Raw genomic sequence first — 22,547 nt, forward strand, 5'->3', positions numbered from 1 at the left:
ATCAATGTTAAGTGATATAACATGGCTTGAATGATGCATGTATTGTAAATACATTTTACAATACCTAAAAAGAAATTTTACAGCAATCGGAAAACTTTCTTTCTTCTCCCTTCCTTTCATGGTGTTTCTCTTTTCTTTCATCCACTTCTATTTCGAGATTCCTCTCATTACATCTGATTCCATTCCACTTCTCGATAAATTCCGAACCCTATCAAAGAGAAAACACATACCTTGCATTACACATCATTGTTAAATGATATAACATGGCTTGAATAATGCTTTTATTGTAAGAACATTTTACAATACCTGAAAGGAAATTTTACAGCAATCGGAAAACTTTCTTCTTCTCTCTTCCTTTCATGGTGTTTCTCTTTTCTTTCATCCACTTTTTTTTCGAGATTCCTCTCATTACATCTGATTCCATTCCACTTCTCGTTCCATTCCGAACCCTTTCAAAGAGAAAACACATACTTTGCATTACAAATCAATGTTAAATGATATAACATGGCTTAAATGATGCAAGTATTGTAAATACATTTTACAATACCTGAAAAGAAATTTTACAGCAATCGGAAAACTTTCTTCTTTTCCCTTCCTTTCATGGTGTTTCTCTTTTCTTCCACTTCTATTTCGAGATTCCTCTCATTACATCTGATTCCATTCCACTTCTCGTTCGATTCCGAACCCTATCAAAGAGAAAACACATGCCTTGCATTACACATCAATGTTAAGTGATATAACATGGCTTGAATGATGCATGTATTGTAAATACATTTTACAATACCTAAAAAGAAATTTTACAGCAATCGGAAAACTTTCTTCTTCTCCCTTCCTTTCATGGTGTTTCTCTTTTCTTTCATCCACTTCTATTTCGAGATTCCTCTCATTACATCTGATTCCATTCCACTTCTCGATAAATTCCGAACCCTATCAAAGAGAAAACACATACCTTGCATTACACATCATTGTTAAATGATATAACATGGCTTGAATAATGCTTTTATTGTAAGAACATTTTACAATACCTGAAAGGAAATTTTACAGCAATCGGAAAACTTTCTTCTTCTCTCTTCCTTTCATGGTGTTTCTCTTTTCTTTCATCCACTTTTTTTTCGAGATTCCTCTCATTACATCTGATTCCATTCCACTTCTCGTTCCATTCCGAACCCTTTCAAAGAGAAAACACATACTTTGCATTACAAATCAATGTTAAATGATATAACATGGCTTAAATGATGCAAGTATTGTAAATACATTTTACAATACCTGAAAAGAAATTTTACAGCAATCGGAAAACTTTCTTCTTTTCCCTTCCTTTCATGGTGTTTCTCTTTTCTTCCACTTCTATTTCGAGATTCCTCTCATTACATCTGATTCCATTCCACTTCTCGTTCGATTTCGAACCCTATCAAAGAGAAAACACATACCTTGCATTACACATCAATGTTAAATGATATAACATGGTTTGAATGATGCATGTATTGTAAATACATTTTACAATACCTGAAAAGTAATTTTACAGCAATCGGAAAACTTTCTTCTTCTCCCTTCCTTTCATGGTGTTTCTTTTTTCCTTCATCCACTTCTATTTCGAGATTCCTCTCATTACATCTGATTCCATTCCACTTCTCGTTCCATTCCGATCCCTATCAAAGAGAAAACACATACCTAGCATTACACATCAATGTTAAATGATATAACATGGCTTGATTGATGCAAGTATTGTAAATACATTTTATAATACCTAAAAAGAAATTTTACAGCAATCGGAAAACTTTTTTCTTCTCCCTTCCTTTCATGGTGTTTCTCTTTTCTTTCATCCACTTCTATTTCGAGATTCCTCTCATTAAATCTGATTCCATTCCACTTCTCGTTCCATTCCAACCCTATCAAAGAGAAAACACATACCTTGCATTACACATCAGAGTTAAATGATATAACATGGCTTGAATGATGCAAGTATTGTAAATACATTTTACAATACCTGAAAAGAAATTTTACAGCAATCGGAAAACTTTCCTCTTCTCCCTTCCTTTCATGGTGTTTCTCATTTCTTTCATCGACTTCTATTTCGAGATTTCTCTCATTACATCTTATTCCATTCCACTTCTCGTTCCATTCCAAACCCTATCAAAGAGAAAACACATACCTTGCATTACACATCAATGTTAAGTGATATAACATGGCTTGAATAATGCTTTTATTGTAAGAACATTTTTCAATACCTGAAAAGAAATTTTACAGCAATCGGAAAACTTTCTTCTTCTCTCTTCCTTTCATGGTGTTTCTCTTTTCTTTCATCCACTTCTATTTCGAGATTCCTCTCATTACATCTGATTCCATTCCACTTCTCGTTCCATTCCGAACCCTTTCAAAGAGAAAACACATACCTTGCATTACAAATCAATGTTAAATGATATAACATGGCTTAAATGATGCAATTATTGTAAATACATTTTACAATACCTGAAAAGAAATTTTACAGCAATCGGAAAACTTTCTTCTTTTCCCTTCCTTTCATGGTGTTTCTCTTTTCTTCCACTTCTATTTCGAGATTCCTCTCATTACATCTGATTCCATTCCACTTCTCGTTCGATTTCGAACCCTATCAAAGAGAAAACACATACCTTGCATTAAACATCAATGTTAAATGATATAACATGGTTTGAATGATGCATGTATTGTAAATACATTTTACAATACCTGAAAAGAAATTTTACAGCAATCGTAAAACTTTCTTCTTCTCCCTTCCTTTCATGGTGTTTCTCTTTTCTTTCATCCACTTCTATTTCGAGATTCCTCTCATTACATCTGATTCCATTCCACTTCTCGTTCCATTCCGAAACCTGTGAAAGAGAAAACACATACCGTGCATTACACATCAATGTTAATTGATATAACATGGCTTGAATGATGCAAGTATTGTAAATACATTTCACGATACCTGAAAAGAAATTTTACAGCAATCGGAAAACTTTCTTCTTCTCCCTTCCTTTCATGGTGTTTCTCTTTTCTTTCATCCACTTCTATTTCGAGATTTCTCTCATTACATCTGATTCCATTCCTCTTCTCGTTCCATTCCAAACCCTATCAAAGAGAAAACACATACCTTGCATTACACATCAATGTTAAGTGATATAACATGGCTTGAATGATGCAAGTATTGTAAATACATTTTACAATACCTGAAAAGAAATTTTACAGCCATCGGAAAACTTTCTTCTTCTCCCTTCCTTTCATGGTGTTTCTCTTTTCTTTCATCGACTTCTATTTCGAGATTTCTCTCATTACATCTTATTCCATTCCACTTCTCGTTCCATTCCAAACCCTATCAAAGAGAAAACACATACCTTGCATTACACATCAATGTTAAGTGATATAACATGGCTTGAATGATGCATGTATTGTAAATACATTTTACAATACCTAAAAAGAAATTTTACAGCAATCAGAAAACTTTCTTCTTCTCCCTTCCTTTCATGATGTTTCTCTTTTCTTTCATCCACTTCTATTTCGAGATTCCTCTCATTACATCTGATTCCGTTCCACTTCTCGTTCCATTCCGAACCCTATCAAAGAGAAAACACATACCTTGCATTACACATCATTGTTAAATGATATAACATGGCTTGAATAATGCTTTTATTGTAAGAACATTTTACAATACCTGAAAGGAAATTTTACAGCAATCGGAAAACTTTCTTCTTCTCTCTTCCTTTCATGGTGTTTCTCTTTTCTTTCATCCACTTCGATTTCGAGATTCCTCTCATTACATCTGATTCCATTCCACTTCTCGTTCCATTCCGAACCCTTTCAAAGAGAAAACACATACCTTGCATTACAAATCAATGTTAAATAATATAACATGGCTTAAATGATGAAAGTAATGTACATTTTACAATACCTGAAAAGAAATTTTACAGCAATCGGAAAACTTTCTTCTTCTCCCTTCCTTTCATGGTGTTTCTCTTTTCTTTCATCCACTTCTATTTCGAGATTCCTCTCATTACATCTGATTCCATTCCACTTCTCGTTCGATTCCGAACCCTATCAAAGAGAAAACACATACCTTGCATTACACATCATTGTTAAATGATATAACATGGTTTGAATGATGCAAGTATTGTAAATACATTTTACAATACCTGAAAAGAAATTTTACAGCAATCGGAAAACTTTCTTCTTCTCCCTTCCTTTCGTAGTGTTTCTCTTTTCGTTCATCCACTTCTATTTCGAGATTCCTGTCATTACATCTGATTCCATTCCACTTCTCGTTCCATTCCGAAACCTGTGAAAGAGAAAACACATACCGTGCATTACACATCAATGTTAATTGATATAACATGGCTTGAATGATGCAAGTATTGTAAATACATTTTACGATACCTGAAAAGAAATTTTACAGCAATCGGAAAACTTTCTTCTTCTCCCTTCCTTTCATGGTGTTTCTCTTTTCTTTCATCCACTTCTATTTCGAGATTTCTCTCATTACATCTGATTCCATTCCTCTTCTCGTTCCATTCCAAACCCTATCAAAGAGAAAACACATACCTTGCATTACACATCAATGTTAAGTGATATAACATGGCTTGAATGATGCAAGTATTGTAAATACATTTTACAATACCTGAAAAGAAATTTTACAGCCATCGGAAAACTTTCTTCTTCTCCCTTCCTTTCATGGTGTTTCTCTTTTCTTTCATCGACTTCTATTTCGAGATTTCTCTCATTACATCTTATTCCATTCCACTTCTCGTTCCATTCCAAACCCTATCAAAGAGAAAACACATACCTTGCATTACACATCAATGTTAAGTGATATAACATGGCTTGAATGATGCATGTATTGTAAATACATTTTACAATACCTAAAAAGAAATTTTACAGCAATCAGAAAACTTTCTTCTTCTACCTTCCTTTCATGATGTTTCTCTTTTCTTTCATCCACTTCTATTTCGAGATTCCTCTCATTACATCTGATTCCGTTCCACTTCTCGTTCCATTCCGAACCCTATCAAAGAGAAAACACATACCTTGCATTACACATCATTGTTAAATGATATAACATGGCTTGAATAATGCTTTTATTGTAAGAACATTTTACAATACCTGAAAGGAAATTTTACAGCAATCGGAAAACTTTCTTCTTCTCTCTTCCTTTCATGGTGTTTCTCTTTTCTTTCATCCACTTCTATTTCGAGATTCCTCTCATTACATCTGATTCCATTCCACTTCTCGTTCCATTCCGAACCCTTTCAAAGAGAAAACACATACCTTGCATTACAAATCAATGTTAAATAATATAACATGGCTTAAATGATGAAAGTAATGTACATTTTACAATACCTGAAAAGAAATTTTACAGCAATCGGAAAACTTTCTTCTTCTCCCTTCCTTTCATGGTGTTTCTCTTTTCTTTCATCCACTTCTATTTCGAGATTCCTCTCATTACATCTGATTCCATTCCCCTTCTCGTTCCATTCCAAACCCTATCAAAGAGAAAACACATACCTTGCATTACACATCAATGTTAAATGATATAACATGGCTTGAATGATGCATGTATTGTAAATACATTTTACAATACCTGAAAAGAAATTTTACAGCAATCGTAAAACTTTCTTCTTCTCCCTTCCTTTCATGGTGTTTCTCTTTTCTTTCATCCACTTCTATTTCGAGATTCCTCTCATTACATCTGATTCCATTCCACTTCTCGTTCGATTCCGAACCCTATCAAAGAGAAAACACATACCGTGCATTACACATCAATGTTAATTGATATAACATGGCTTGAATGATGCAAGTATTGTAAATACATTTTACGATACCTGAAAAGAAATTTTACAGCAATCGGAAAACTTTCTTCCTCTCCCTTCCTTTCATGGTGTTTCTCTTTTCTTTCATCCACTTCTATTTCGAGATTTCTCTCATTACATCTGATTCCATTCCTCTTATCGTTCCATTCCAAACCCTATCAAAGAGAAAACACATACCTTGCATTACACATCAATGTTAAGTGATATAACATGGCTTGAATGATGCAAGTATTGTAAATACATTTTACAATACCTGAAAAGAAATTTTACAGCCATCGGAAAACTTTCTTCTTCTCCCTTCCTTTCATGGTGTTTCTCTTTTCTTTCATCGACTTCTATTTCGAGATTTCTCTCATTACATCTTATTCCATTCCACTTCTCGTTCCATTCCAAACCCTATCAAAGAGAAAACACATACCTTGCAATACACATCAATGTTAAGTGATATAACATGGCTTGAATGATGCATGTATTGTAAATACATTTTACAATACCTAAAAAGAAATTTTACAGCAATCAGAAAACTTTCTTCTTCTCCCTTCCTTTCATGATGTTTCTCTTTTCTTTCATCCACTTCTATTTCGAGATTCCTCTCATTACATCTGATTCCGTTCCACTTCTCGTTCCATTCCGAACCCTATCAAAGAGAAAACACATACCTTGCATTACACATCATTGTTAAATGATATAACATGGCTTGAATAATGCTTTTATTGTAAGAACATTTTACAATACCTGAAAAGAAATTTTACAGCAATCGGAACTTTCTTCTTCTCCCTTCCTTTCATGGTGTTTCTCTTTTCTTTCATCCACTTCTATTTCGAGATTCCTCTCATTACATCTGATTCCATTCCACTTCTCGTTCCATTCCGAACCCTATCAAATATAAAACACATACCTTGCATTACACATCAATGTTAAATGATATAACATATCTTGAATGATGCAAGTATTGTAAATACATTTTACAATACCTGAAAAGAAATTTTACAGCAATCGGAAAACTTTCTTCTTCTCCCTTCCTTTCATGGTGTTTCTCTTTTCTTTCATCCACTTCTATTTCGAGATTCCTCTCATTACATCTGATTCCGTTCCACTTCTCGTTCCATTCCGAACCCTATCAAAGAGAAAACACATACCTTGCATTACACATCATTGTTAAATGATATAACATGGCTTGAATAATGCTTTTATTGTAAGAACATTTTACAATACCTGAAAGGAAATTTTACAGCAATCGGAAAACTTTCTTCTTCTCTCTTCCTTTCATGGTGTTTCTCTTTTCTTTCATCCACTTCTATTTCGAGATTCCTCTCATTACATCTGATTCCATTCCACTTCTCGTTCCATTCCGAACCCTTTCAAAGAGAAAACACATACCTTGCATTACAAATCAATGTTAAATAATATAACATGGCTTAAATGATGAAAGTAATGTACATTTTACAATACCTGAAAAGAAATTTTACAGCAATCGGAAAACTTTCTTCTTCTCCCTTCCTTTCATGGTGTTTCTCTTTTCTTTCATCCACTTCTATTTCGAGATTCCTCTCATTACATCTGATTCCATTCCCCTTCTCGTTCCATTCCAAACCCTATCAAAGAGAAAACACATACCTCTCATTACACATCAATGTTAAATGATATAACATGGCTTGAATGATGCATGTATTGTAAATACATTTTACAATACCTGAAAAGAAATTTTACAGCAATCGTAAAACTTTCTTCTTCTCCCTTCCTTTCATGGTGTTTCTCTTTTCTTTCATCCACTTCTATTTCGAGATTCCTCTCATTACATCTGATTCCATTCCCCTTCTCGTTCCATTCCAAACCCTATCAAAGAGAAAACACATACCTCTCATTACACATCAATGTTAAATGATATAACATGGCTTGAATGATGCATGTATTGTAAATACATTTTACGATACCTGAAAAGAAATTTTACAGCAATCGGAAAACTTTCTTCCTCTCCCTTCCTTTCATGGTGTTTCTCTTTTCTTTCATCCACTTCTATTTCGAGATTTCTCTCATTACATCTGATTCCATTCCTCTTATCGTTCCATTCCAAACCCTATCAAAGAGAAAACACATACCTTGCATTACACATCAATGTTAAGTTATATAACATGGCTTGAATGATGCAAGTATTGTAAATACATTTTACAATACCTGAAAAGAAATTTTACAGCCATCGGAAAACTTTCTTCTTCTCCCTTCCTTTCATGGTGTTTCTCTTTTCTTTCATCGACTTCTATTTCGAGATTTCTCTCATTACATCTTATTCCATTCCACTTCTCGTTCCATTCCAAACCCTATCAAAGAGAAAACACATACCTTGCAATACACATCAATGTTAAGTGATATAACATGGCTTGAATGATGCATGTATTGTAAATACATTTTACAATACCTAAAAAGAAATTTTACAGCAATCAGAAAACTTTCTTCTTCTCCCTTCCTTTCATGGTGTTTCTCTTTTCTTTCATCCACTTCTATTTCGAGATTCCTCTCATTACATCTGATTCCATTCCCCTTCTCGTTCCATTCCAAACCCTATCAAAGAGAAAACACATACCTTGCATTACACATCAATGTTAAATGATATAACATGGCTTGAATGATGCATGTATTGTAAATACATTTTACAATACCTGAAAAGAAATTTTACAGCAATCGTAAAACTTTCTTCTTCTCCCTTCCTTTCATGGTGTTTCTCTTTTCTTTCATCCACTTCTATTTCGAGATTCCTCTCATTACATCTGATTCCATTCCACTTCTCGTTCGATTCCGAACCCTATCAAAGAGAAAACACATACCGTGCATTACACATCAATGTTAATTGATATAACATGGCTTGAATGATGCAAGTATTGTAAATACATTTTACGATACCTGAAAAGAAATTTTACAGCAATCGGAAAACTTTCTTCCTCTCCCTTCCTTTCATGGTGTTTCTCTTTTCTTTCATCCACTTCTATTTCGAGATTTCTCTCATTACATCTGATTCCATTCCTCTTATCGTTCCATTCCAAACCCTATCAAAGAGAAAACACATACCTTGCATTACACATCAATGTTAAGTGATATAACATGGCTTGAATGATGCAAGTATTGTAAATACATTTTACAATACCTGAAAAGAAATTTTACAGCCATCGGAAAACTTTCTTCTTCTCCCTTCCTTTCATGGTGTTTCTCTTTTCTTTCATCGACTTCTATTTCGAGATTTCTCTCATTACATCTTATTCCATTCCACTTCTCGTTCCATTCCAAACCCTATCAAAGAGAAAACACATACCTTGCAATACACATCAATGTTAAGTGATATAACATGGCTTGAATGATGCATGTATTGTAAATACATTTTACAATACCTAAAAAGAAATTTTACAGCAATCAGAAAACTTTCTTCTTCTCCCTTCCTTTCATGATGTTTCTCTTTTCTTTCATCCACTTCTATTTCGAGATTCCTCTCATTACATCTGATTCCGTTCCACTTCTCGTTCCATTCCGAACCCTATCAAAGAGAAAACACATACCTTGCATTACACATCATTGTTAAATGATATAACATGGCTTGAATAATGCTTTTATTGTAAGAACATTTTACAATACCTGAAAAGAAATTTTACAGCAATCGGAACTTTCTTCTTCTCCCTTCCTTTCATGGTGTTTCTCTTTTCTTTCATCCACTTCTATTTCGAGATTCCTCTCATTACATCTGATTCCATTCCACTTCTCGTTCCATTCCGAACCCTATCAAAGAGAAAACACATACCTTGCATTACACATCAATGTTAAATGATATAACATGGCTTGAATGATGCATGTATTGTAAATACATTTTACAATACCTGAAAAGAAATTTTACAGCAATCGGAACTTTCTTCTTCTCCCTTCCTTTCATGGTGTTTCTCTTTTCTTTCATCCACTTCTATTTCGAGATTCCTCTCATTACATCTGATTCCATTCCACTTCTCGTTCCATTCCGAACCCTATCAAATATAAAACACATACCTTGCATTACACATCAATGTTAAATGATATAACATATCTTGAATGATGCAAGTATTGTAAATACATTTTACAATACCTGAAAAGAAATTTTACAGCAATCGGAAAACTTTCTTCTTCTCCCTTCCTTTCATGGTGTTTCTCTTTTCTTTCATCCACTTCTATTTCGAGATTCCTCTCATTACATCTGATTCCGTTCCACTTCTCGTTCCATTCCGAACCCTATCAAAGAGAAAACACATACCTTGCATTACACATCATTGTTAAATGATATAACATGGCTTGAATAATGCTTTTATTGTAAGAACATTTTACAATACCTGAAAGGAAATTTTACAGCAATCGGAAAACTTTCTTCTTCTCTCTTCCTTTCATGGTGTTTCTCTTTTCTTTCATCCACTTCTATTTCGAGATTCCTCTCATTACATCTGATTCCATTCCACTTCTCGTTCCATTCCGAACCCTTTCAAAGAGAAAACACATACCTTGCATTACAAATCAATGTTAAATAATATAACATGGCTTAAATGATGAAAGTAATGTACATTTTACAATACCTGAAAAGAAATTTTACAGCAATCGGAAAACTTTCTTCTTCTCCCTTCCTTTCATGGTGTTTCTCTTTTCTTTCATCCACTTCTATTTCGAGATTCCTCTCATTACATCTGATTCCATTCCCCTTCTCGTTCCATTCCAAACCCTATCAAAGAGAAAACACATACCTCTCACTACACATCAATGTTAAATGATATAACATGGCTTGAATGATGCATGTATTGTAAATACATTTTACAATACCTGAAAAGAAATTTTACAGCAATCGTAAAACTTTCTTCTTCTCCCTTCCTTTCATGGTGTTTCTCTTTTCTTTCATCCACTTCTATTTCGAGATTCCTCTCATTACATCTGATTCCATTCCACTTCTCGTTCGATTCCGAACCCTATCAAAGAGAAAACACATACCGTGCATTACACATCAATGTTAATTGATATAACATGGCTTGAATGATGCAAGTATTGTAAATACATTTTACGATACCTGAAAAGAAATTTTACAGCAATCGGAAAACTTTCTTCCTCTCCCTTCCTTTCATGGTGTTTCTCTTTTCTTTCATCCACTTCTATTTCGAGATTTCTCTCATTACATCTGATTCCATTCCTCTTATCGTTCCATTCCAAACCCTATCAAAGAGAAAACACATACCTTGCATTACACATCAATGTTAAGTGATATAACATGGCTTGAATGATGCAAGTATTGTAAATACATTTTACAATACCTGAAAAGAAATTTTACAGCCATCGGAAAACTTTCTTCTTCTCCCTTCCTTTCATGGTGTTTCTCTTTTCTTTCATCGACTTCTATTTCGAGATTTCTCTCATTACATCTTATTCCATTCCACTTCTCGTTCCATTCCAAACCCTATCAAAGAGAAAACACATACCTTGCAATACACATCAATGTTAAGTGATATAACATGGCTTGAATGATGCATGTATTGTAAATACATTTTACAATACCTAAAAAGAAATTTTACAGCAATCAGAAAACTTTCTTCTTCTCCCTTCCTTTCATGATGTTTCTCTTTTCTTTCATCCACTTCTATTTCGAGATTCCTCTCATTACATCTGATTCCGTTCCACTTCTCTTTCCATTCCGAACCCTATCAAAGAGAAAACACATACCTTGCATTACACATCATTGTTAAATGATATAACATGGCTTGAATAATGCTTTTATTGTAAGAACATTTTACAATACCTGAAAGGAAATTTTACAGCAATCGGAAAACTTTCTTCTTCTCTCTTCCTTTCATGGTGTTTCTCTTTTCTTTCATCCACTTCTATTTCGAGATTCCTCTCATTACATCTGATTCCATTCCACTTCTCGTTCCATTCCGAACCCTTTCAAAGAGAAAACACATACCTTGCATTACAAATCAATGTTAAATAATATAACATGGCTTAAATGATGAAAGTAATGTACATTTTACAATACCTGAAAAGAAATTTTACAGCAATCGGAAAACTTTCTTTTTCTCCCTTCCTTTCATGGTGTTTCTCTTTTCTTTCATCCACTTCTATTTCGAGATTCCTCTCATTACATCTGATTCCATTCCCCTTCTCGTTCCATTCCAAACCCTATCAAAGAGAAAACACATACCTTGCATTACACATCAATGTTAAATGATATAACATGGCTTGAATGATGCATGTATTGTAAATACATTTTACAATACCTGAAAAGAAATTTTACAGCAATCGTAAAACTTTCTTCTTCTCCCTTCCTTTCATGGTGTTTCTCTTTTCTTTCATCCACTTCTATTTCGAGATTCCTCTCATTACATCTGATTCCATTCCACTTCTCGTTCGATTCCGATCCCTATCAAAGAGAAAACACATACCGTGCATTACACATCAATGTTAATTGATATAACATGGCTTGAATGATGCAAGTATTGTAAATACATTTTACGATACCTGAAAAGAAATTTTACAGCAATCGGAAAACTTTCTTCCTCTCCCTTCCTTTCATGGTGTTTCTCTTTTCTTTCATCCACTTCTATTTCGAGATTTCTCTCATTACATCTGATTCCATTCCTCTTATCGTTCCATTCCAAACCCTATCAAAGAGAAAACACATACCTTGCATTACACATCAATGTTAAGTGATATAACATGGCTTGAATGATGCAAGTATTGTAAATATATTTTACAATTCCTGAAAAGAAATTTTACAGCCATCGGAAAACTTTCTTCTTCTCCTTTCCTTTCATGGTGTTTCTCTTTTCTTTCATCGACTTCTATTTCGAGATTTCTCTCATTACATCTTATTCCATTCCACTTCTCGTTCCATTCCAAACCCTATCAAAGAGAAAACACATACCTTGCAATACACATCAATGTTAAGTGATATAACATGGCTTGAATGATGCATGTATTGTAAATACATTTTACAATACCTAAAAAGAAATTTTACAGCAATCAGAAAACTTTCTTCTTCTACCTTCCTTTCATGATGTTTCTCTTTTCTTTCATCCACTTCTATTTCGAGATTCCTCTCATTACATCTGATTCCGTTCCACTTCTCGTTCCATTCCGAACCCTATCAAAGAGAAAACACATACCTTGCATTACACATCATTGTTAAATGATATAACATGGCTTGAATAATGCTTTTATTGTAAGAACATTTTACAATACCTGAAAAGAAATTTTACAGCAATCGGAACTTTCTTCTTCTCCCTTCCTTTCATGGTGTTTCTCTTTTCTTTCATCCACTTCTATTTCGAGATTCCTCTCATTACATCTGATTCCATTCCACTTCTCGTTCCATTCCGAACCCTATCAAATATAAAACACATACCTTGCATTACACATCAATGTTAAATGATATAACATATCTTGAATGATGCAAGTATTGTAAATACATTTTACAATACCTGAAAAGAAATTTTACAGCAATCGGAAAACTTTCTTCTTCTCCCTTCCTTTCATGGTGTTTCTCTTTTCTTCCACTTCTATTTCGAGATTCCTCTCATTACATCTGATTCCATTCCACTTCTCGTTCGATTCCGAACCCTATCAAAGAGAAAACACATACCTTGCATTACACATCAATGTTAAATGATATAACATGGCTTGAATGATGCATGTATTGTAAATACATTTTACAATACCTGAAAAGAAATTTTACAGCAATCGTAAAACTTTCTTCTTCTCCCTTCCTTTCATGGTGTTTCTCTTTTCTTTCATCCACTTCTATTTCGAGATTCCTCTCATTACATCTGATTCCATTCCACTTCTCGTTCGATTCCGAACCCTATCAAAGAGAAAACACATAAATTGCATTACACATCAATGTTAAGTGATATAACATGGCTTGAATGATGCAAGTATTGTAAATACATTTTACAATACCTGAAAAGAAATTTTACAGCCATCGGAAAACTTTCTTCTTCTCCCTTCCTTTCATGGTGTTTCTCTTTTCTTTCATCGACTTCTATTTCGAGATTTCTCTCATTACATCTTATTCCATTCCACTTCTCGTTCCATTCCAAACCCTATCAAAGAGAAAACACATACCTTGCAATACACATCAATGTTAAGTGATATAACATGGCTTGAATGATGCATGTATTGTAAATACATTTTACAATACCTAAAAAGAAATTTTACAGCAATCAGAAAACTTTCTTCTTCTCCCTTCCTTTCATGATGTTTCTCTTTTCTTTCATCCACTTCTATTTCGAGATTCCTCTCATTACATCTGATTCCGTTCCACTTCTCGTTCCATTCCGAACCCTATCAAAGAGAAAACACATACCTTGCATTACACATAATTGTTAAATGATATAACATGGCTTGAATAATGCTTTTATTGTAAGAACATTTTACAATACCTGAAAAGAAATTTTACAGCAATCGGAACTTTCTTCTTCTCCCTTCCTTTCATGGTGTTTCTCTTTTCTTTCATCCACTTCTATTTCGAGATTCCTCTCATTACATCTGATTCCATTCCACTTCTCGTTCCATTCCGAACCCTATCAAATATAAAACACATACCTTGCATTACACATCAATGTTAAATGATATAACATATCTTGAATGATGCAAGTATTGTAAATACATTTTACAATACCTGAAAAGAAATTTTACAGCAATCGGAAAACTTTCTTCTTCTCCCTTCCTTTCATGGTGTTTCTCTTTTCTTCCACTTCTATTTCGAGATTCCTCTCATTACATCTGATTCCATTCCACTTCTCGTTCGATTCCGAACCCTATCAAAGAGAAAACACATACCTTGCATTACACATCAATGTTAAATGATATAACACGGCTTGAATGATGCATGTATTGTAAATACATTTTACAATACCTGAAAAGAAATTTTACAGCAATCGTAAAACTTTCTTCTTCTCCCTTCCTTTCATGGTGTTTCTCTTTTCTTTCATCCACTTCTATTTCGAGATTCCTCTCATTACATCTGATTCCATTCCACTTCTCGTTCGATTCCGAACCCTATCAAAGAGAAAACACATAAATTGCATTACACATCATTGTTAAATGATATAACATGGTTTGAATGATGCAAGTATTGTAAATACATTTTACGATACCTGAAAAGAAATTTTACAGCAATCGGAAAACTTTCTTCTTCTCCCTTCCTTTCGTAGTGTTTCTCTTTTCGTTCATCCACTTCTATTTCGAGATTCCTGTCATTACATCTGATTCCATTCCACTTCTCGTTCCATTCCGAAACCTGTGAAAGAGAAAACACATACCGCGCATTACACATCAATGTTAATTGATATAACATGGCTTGAATGATGCAAGTATTGTAAATACATTTTACGATACCTGAAAAGAAATTTTACAGCAATCGGAAAACTTTCTTCCTCTCCCTTCCTTTCATGGTGTTTCTCTTTTCTTTCATCCACTTCTATTTCGAGATTTCTCTCATTACATCTGATTCCATTCCTCTTATCGTTCCATTCCAAACCCTATCAAAGAGAAAACACATACCTTGCATTACACATCAATGTTAAGTGATATAACATGGCTTGAATGATGCAAGTATTGTAAATACATTTTACAATACCTGAAAAGAAATTTTACAGCCATCGGAAAACTTTCTTCTTCTCCCTTCCTTTCATGGTGTTTCTCTTTTCTTTCATCGACTTCTATTTCGAGATTTCTCTCATTACATCTTATTCCATTCCACTTCTCGTTCCATTCCAAACCCTATCAAAGAGAAAACACATACCTTGCATTACACATCATTGTTAAATGATATAACATGGCTTGAATAATGCTTTTATTGTAAGAACATTTTACAATACCTGAAAAGAAATTTTACAGCAATCGGAACTTTCTTCTTCTCCCTTCCTTTCATGGTGTTTCTCTTTTCTTTCATCCACTTCTATTTCGAGATTCCTCTCATTACATCTGATTCCATTCCACTTCTCGTTCCATTCCGAGCTATATCAAAGATAAAGCACATACCTTGCATTACACATCAATGCTAAATGATATAACATGGCTTGAATGATGCAAGTATTGTAAATACATTTTACAATACCTGAAAAGAAATTTTACAGCAATCGAAAAACTTTCCTCTTCTCCCTTCCTTTCATGGTGTTTCTCTTATCTTTCATCCACTTCTATTTCGAGATTTCTCTCATTACATCTGATTCCATTCCACTTCTCGTTCCATTCCAAACCCTATCAAAGAGAAAACACATACCTTGCATTACAAATCAATGTTAAATGATATAACATGGCTTGAATGATGCAAGTATTGTAAATACATTTTACAATACCTGAAAAGAAATTTTACAGCAAGCGGAAACCTTTCTTCTTCTCCCTTCCTTTCATGGTGTTTCTCTTTTCTTTCATCCACTTCTATTTCGAGATTCCGCTCATTACATCTGATTCCATTCCACTTCTCGTTCGATTCCGAACCCTATCAAAGAGAAAACACATACCTTGCATTACACATCAATGCTAAATGATATAACATGGTTTGAATGATGCAAGTATTGTAAATACATTTTACAATACCTGAAAAGAAATTTTACAGCAATCGGAAAACTTTCTTCTTCTCCCTTCCTTTCGTAGTGTTTCTCTTTTCGTTCATCCACTTCTATTTCGAGATTCCTGTCATTACATCTGATTCCATTCCACTTCTCGTTCCATTCCGAAACCTATGAAAGAGAAAACACATACCGTGCATTACACATCAATGTTAATTGATATAACATGGCTTGAATGATGCAAGTATTGTAAATACATTTTACGATACCTGAAAAGAAATTTTACAGCAATCGGAAAACTTTCTTCTTCTCCCTTCCCTTTATGGAGTTTCTCTTTTCTTTCATCCACTTCTATTTCGAGATTCCTCTCATTACATCTGATTCCATTCCACTTCTCGTTTCATTCCGAACCCTATCAAAGAGAAAACACATACCTTGCATTACACATCAATGCTAAATGATATAACATGGCTTGAATGATGCAAGTATTGTAAATACATTTTGCAATACCTGAAAAGAAATTTTACAGCAATAAGAAAACTTTCGTGTTCTCCCTTCCTTTCATGGAGTTTCTCTTTTCTTTCATCCACTTCTATTTCGAGATTCCTCTCATTACATTTGATTCCATTCCACTTCTCGTTCCATTCCGAGCCCTATCAAAGAGAAAACACATACCTTGCATTACACATCAATGCTAAATGATATAACATGGCTTGAATGATGCAAGTATTGTAAATACATTTTACAATACCTGAAAAGAAATTTTACAGCAATCGGAAAACTTTCTTATTCTCCCTTCCTTTCATGGTGTTTCTCTTTTCTTTCATCCACTTCTATTTCGAGATTTCTCTCATTACATCTGATTCCATTCCACTTCTCGTTTCATTCCAAACCCTATGAAAGAGAAAACACATACCTTGCATTACACATCAATGCTATATGATATAACATGGCTTGAATGATGCAAGTATTGTAAATACATTTTACAATACCTGAAAAGAAATTTTACAGCAATCAGAAAACTTTCTTCTTCTCCCTTCCTTTCATGGTGTTTCTCTTTTCTTTCATCCACTTCTATTTCGAGAATTCTCTCATTACATCTGATTCCATTCCATTTCTCGTTCCATTCAAAACCCTATCAAAGAGAAAACACATACCTTGCATTACACATCAATGTTAAGCGATATAACATGGCTTGAATGATGCAAGTATTGTAAATACATTTTACAATACCTAAAAAGAAATTTTACAGCAATCGGAACTTTCTTCTTCTCCCTTCCTTTCATGGTGTTTCTCTTTTCTTTCATCCACTTCTATTTCGAGATTCCTCTCATTACATCTGATTCCATTCCACTTCTCGTTCCATTCCGAACCCTATAAATATAAAACACATACCTTGCATTACACATCAATGTTAAATGATATAACATATCTTGAATGATGCAAGTATTGTAAATACATATTACAATACCTGAAATGAAATTTTACAGCAATCGGAAAACTTTCTTCTTCTCCCTTCCTTTCATGATGTTTCTCTTTTCTTTCATCCATTTCTATTTCGAGATTCCTCTCATTACATCTGATTCCATTCCACTTCTCGTTCCATTCCGAGCCCTATCAAAGAGAAAACACATACCTTGCATTACACATCAATGCTAAATGATATAACATGGCTTGAATGATGCAAGTATTGTAAATACATTTTACAATACCTAAAAAGAAATTTTACAGCAATCGGAAAACTTTCCTCTTCTCCCTTCCTTTCATGGTGTTTCTCTTATCTTTCATCCACTTCTATTTCGAGATTTCTCTCATTACATCTGATTCCATTCCACTTCTCGTTCCATTCCAAACCCTATCAAAGAGAAAACGCAAAACCTTGCAATACACATCAATGTTAAGTGATATAACATGGCTTGAATGATGCAAGTATTGTAAATACATTTTACAATACCTGAAAAGAAATTTTACAGCAATCGGAAACCTTTCTTCTTCTCCCTTCCTTTCATGGTGTTTCTCTTTTCTTTCATCGACTTTTATTTCGAGATTTCTCTCATTACATCTTATTCCATTCCACTTCTCGTTCCATTCCAAACCCTATCAAAGAGAAAACACATACCTTGCATTACACATCAATGTTAAGTGATATAACATGGCTTGAATAATGCTTTTATTGTAAGAACATTTTACAATACCTGAAAAGAAATTTTACAGCAATCGGAAAACTTTCTTCTTCTCTCTTCCTTTCATGGTGTTTCTCTTTTCTTTCATCCACTTCTATTTCGAGATTCCTCTCATTACATCTGATTCCATTCCACTTCTCGTTATATTCCGAGCCCTATCAAAGAGAAAACACATACCTTGCATTACACATCAATGCTAAATGATATAACATGGCTTGAATGATGCAAGTATTGTAAATACATTTTACAATACCTGAAAAGAAATTTTCCAGCAATCGGAAAACTTTCCTCTTCTCCCTTCCTTTCATGGTGTTTCTCTTTTCTTTCATCCACTTCCATTTCGAGATTTCTCTCATTACATCTGATTCCATTCCACTTCTCGTTCCATTCCAAACCCTATCAAAGAGAAAACACATACCTTGCATTACACATCAATGTTAAGTGATATAACATGGCTTGAATGATGCAAGTATTGTAAATACATTTTACAATACCTGAAAGGAAATTTTACAGCAATCGGAAAACTTTCTTCTTCTCCCTTCCTTTCATGGTGTTTCTCTTTTCTTTCATCGACTTCTATTTCGAGATTTCTCTCATAATATCTTATTCCATTCCACTTCTCGTTCCATTCCAAACCCTATCAAAGAGAAAACACATACCTTGCATTACACATCAATGTTAAGTGATATAACATGGCTTGAATGATGCATGTATTGTAAATACATTTTACAATACCTAAAAAGAAATTTTACAGCAATCGGAAAACTTTCTTCTTCTCCCTTCCTTTCATGGTGTTTCTCATTTCTATCATCCACTTCTATTTCGAGATTCCTCTCATTACATCTGATTCCATTCCACTTCTCGTTCCATTCCGAACCCTATCAAAGAGAAAACACATACCTTGCATTACACATCATTGTTAAATGATATAACATGGCTTGAATAATGCTTTTATTGTAAGAACATTTTACAATACCTGAAAGGAAATTTTACAGCAATCGGAAAACTTTCTTCCTTTCCCTTCCTTTCATGGTGTTTCTCTTTTCATCCACTTCTATTTCGAGATTCCTCTCATTACATCTGATTCCATTCCACTTCTCGTTTCATTCCAAACCCTATCAAAGAGAAAACACATACCTTGCATTACACATCAATGCTATATGATATAACATGGCTTGAATGATGCAAGTATTGTAAATACATTTTACAATACCTGACAAGAAATTTTACAGCAATCAGAAAACTTTCTTCTTCTCCCTTCCTTTCATGGTGTTTCTCTTTTCTTTCATCCACTTCTATTTCGAGATTTCTCTCATTACATCTGATTCCATTCCATTTCTCGTTCCATTCAAAACCCTATCAAAGAGAAAACGCATACCTTGCATTACACATCAATGTTAAGCGATATAACATGGCTTGAATGATGCAAGTATTGTAAATACATTTTACAATACCTAAAAAGAAATTTTACAGCAATCGGAACTTTCTTCTTCTACCTTCCTTTCATGGTGTTTCTCTTTTCTTTCATCCACTTATATTTCGAGATTCCTCTCATTACATCTGATTCCATTCCACTTCTCGTTCCATTCCGAACCCTATCAAATATAAAACACATACCTTGCATTACACATCAATGTTAAATGATATAACATATCTTTAATGATGCAAGTATTGTAAATAGATTTTACAATACCTGAAATGAAATTTTACAGCAATCGGAAAACTTTCTTCTTCTCCCTTCCTTTCATGGTGTTTCTCTTTTCTTTCATCCACTTCTATTTCGAGATTCCTCTCATTACATCTGATTCCATTCCACTTCTCGTTCCATTCCGAGCCCTATCAAAGAGAAAACACATACCTTGCATTACACATCAATGCTAAATGATATAACATGGCTTGAATGATGCAAGTATTGTAAATACATTTTACAATACCTGAAAAGAAATTTTACAGCAATCGAAAAACTTTCCTCTTCTCCCTTCCTTTCATGGTGTTTCTCTTATCTTTTATCCACTTCTATTTCGAGATTCCTCTCATTACATCTGATTCCATTCCACTTCTCGTTCCATTCCGAGCCCTATCAAAGAGAAAACACATACCTTGCATTACACATCAATGCTAAATGATATTACATGGCTAGAATGATGCAAGTATTGTAAATACATTTTACAATACCTGAAAAGAAATTTTACAGCCATCGGAAAACTTTCTTCTTCTCCCTTCCTTTCATGGTGTTTCTCTTTTCTTTCATCGACTTCTATTTCGAGATTTCTCTCATTACATCTTATTCCATTCCACTTCTCGTTCCATTCCAAACCCTATCAAAGAGAAAACACATACCTTGCATTACACATCAATGTTAAGTGATATAACATGGCTTGAATGATGCATGTATTGTAAATACATTTTACAATACCTAAAAAGAAATTTTACAGCAATCGGAACTTTCTTCTTCTCCCTTCCTTTCATGGTGTTTCTCTTTTCTTTCATCCACTTCTATTTCGAGATTCCTCTCATTACATCTGATTCCATTCCACTTCTCGTTCCATTCCGAACCCTATAAATATAAAACACATACCTTGCATTACACATCAATGTTAAATGATATAACATGGCTTGATTGATGCATGTATTGTAAATACATTTTACAATACCTAAAAAGAAATTTTACAGCAATCGGAAAACTTTCCTCTTCTCCCTTCCTTTCATGGTGTTTCTCTTTTCTTTCATCCACTTCTATTTCGAGATTCCTCTCATTACATCTGATTCCATTCCACTTCTCGTTATATTCCGAGCCCTATCAAAGAGAAAACACATACCTTGCATTACACATCAATGCTAAATGATATAACATGGCTTGAATGATGCAAGTATTGTAAATACATTTTACAATACCTGAAAAGAAATTTTACAGCAATCGGAAAACTTTCCTCTTCTCCCTTCCTTTCATGGTGTTTCTCTCTTCTTTCATCCACTTCCATTTCGAGATTTCTCTCATTACATCTGATTCCATTCCACTTCTCGTTCCATTCCAAACCCTATCAAAGAGAAAACACATACCTTGCATTACACATCAATGTTAAGTGATATAACATGGCTTGAATGATGCAAGTATTGTAAATACATTTTACAATACCTGAAAAGAAATTTTACAGCAATCGGAAAACTTTCTTCCTCTCCCTTCCTTTCATTGTGATTCTCTTATCTTTCATCGACTTCTATTTCGAGATTTCTCTCATAATATCTTATTCCATTCCACTTCTCGTTCCATTCCAAACCCTATCAAAGAGAAAACACATACCTTGCATTACACATCAATGTTAAGTGATATAACATGGCTTGAATGATGCATGTATTGTAAATACATTTTTCAATACCTAAAAAGAAATTTTACAGCAATCGGAAAACTTTCTTCTTCTCCCTTCCTTTCATGGTGTTTCTCTTTTCTTTCATCCACTTCTATTTCGAGATTCCTCTCATTACATCTGATTCCATTCCACTTCTCGTTCCATTCCGAACCCTATCAAAGAGAAAACACATACCTTGCATTACACAAAATTGTTAAATGATATAACATGGCTTGAATAATGCTTTTATTGTAAGAACATTTTACAATACCTGAAAGGAAATTTTACAGCAATCAGAAAACTTTCTTCTTCTCGCTTCCTCTCATGGTGTTTCTCTTTTCGTTCATCCACTTCTATTTCGAGATTTCTCTCATTACATCTGATTCCATTCCATTTCTCGTTCCATTCAAAACCCTATCAAAGAGAAAACGCATACCTTGCATTACACATCAATGTTAAGCGATATAACATGGCTTGAATGATGCAAGTATTGTAAATACATTTTACAATACCTAAAAAGAAATTTTACAGCAATCGGAACTTTCTTCTTCTACCTTCCTTTCATGGTGTTTCTCTTTTCTTTCATCCACTTATATTTCGAGATTCCTCTCATTACATCTGATTCCATTCCACTTCTCGTTCCAT

General features: G+C 33.9%; 3 long non-coding RNA genes across 3 annotated transcripts; all 3 read right to left on the minus strand.

The window, feature by feature from the left end:
- Positions 1–1,508: 1,508 nt before the first annotated feature.
- On the minus strand, positions 1,509–1,943 carry LOC147806864 (uncharacterized). The gene is made up of 3 exons (XR_015435683.1): positions 1,919–1,943; positions 1,745–1,886; positions 1,509–1,646 (listed from the first exon to the last, which is right to left on the minus strand). It is a non-coding gene; the product is annotated as an uncharacterized LOC147806864 (long non-coding RNA).
- Positions 1,944–3,901: 1,958 nt separating this feature from the next.
- LOC147806865 (uncharacterized) lies at positions 3,902–12,854 on the minus strand. The gene is made up of 4 exons (XR_015435737.1): positions 12,844–12,854; positions 11,464–11,500; positions 5,588–5,730; positions 3,902–4,288 (listed from the first exon to the last, which is right to left on the minus strand). It is a non-coding gene; the product is annotated as an uncharacterized LOC147806865 (long non-coding RNA).
- Positions 12,855–16,397: 3,543 nt separating this feature from the next.
- Positions 16,398–20,062, minus strand: LOC147806866 (uncharacterized). Its single transcript, XR_015435738.1, has 4 exons — positions 20,052–20,062; positions 19,967–19,970; positions 19,769–19,911; positions 16,398–16,784 (listed from the first exon to the last, which is right to left on the minus strand). It is a non-coding gene; the product is annotated as an uncharacterized LOC147806866 (long non-coding RNA).
- Positions 20,063–22,547: the final 2,485 nt, after the last annotated feature.

Source organism: Parasteatoda tepidariorum, chromosome 7 (assembly GCF_982258835.1).
Source record: "Parasteatoda tepidariorum strain Cologne lab strain chromosome 7, Ptep-v5.0, whole genome shotgun sequence".
Taxonomy (NCBI): domain Eukaryota; kingdom Metazoa; phylum Arthropoda; class Arachnida; order Araneae; family Theridiidae; genus Parasteatoda; species Parasteatoda tepidariorum.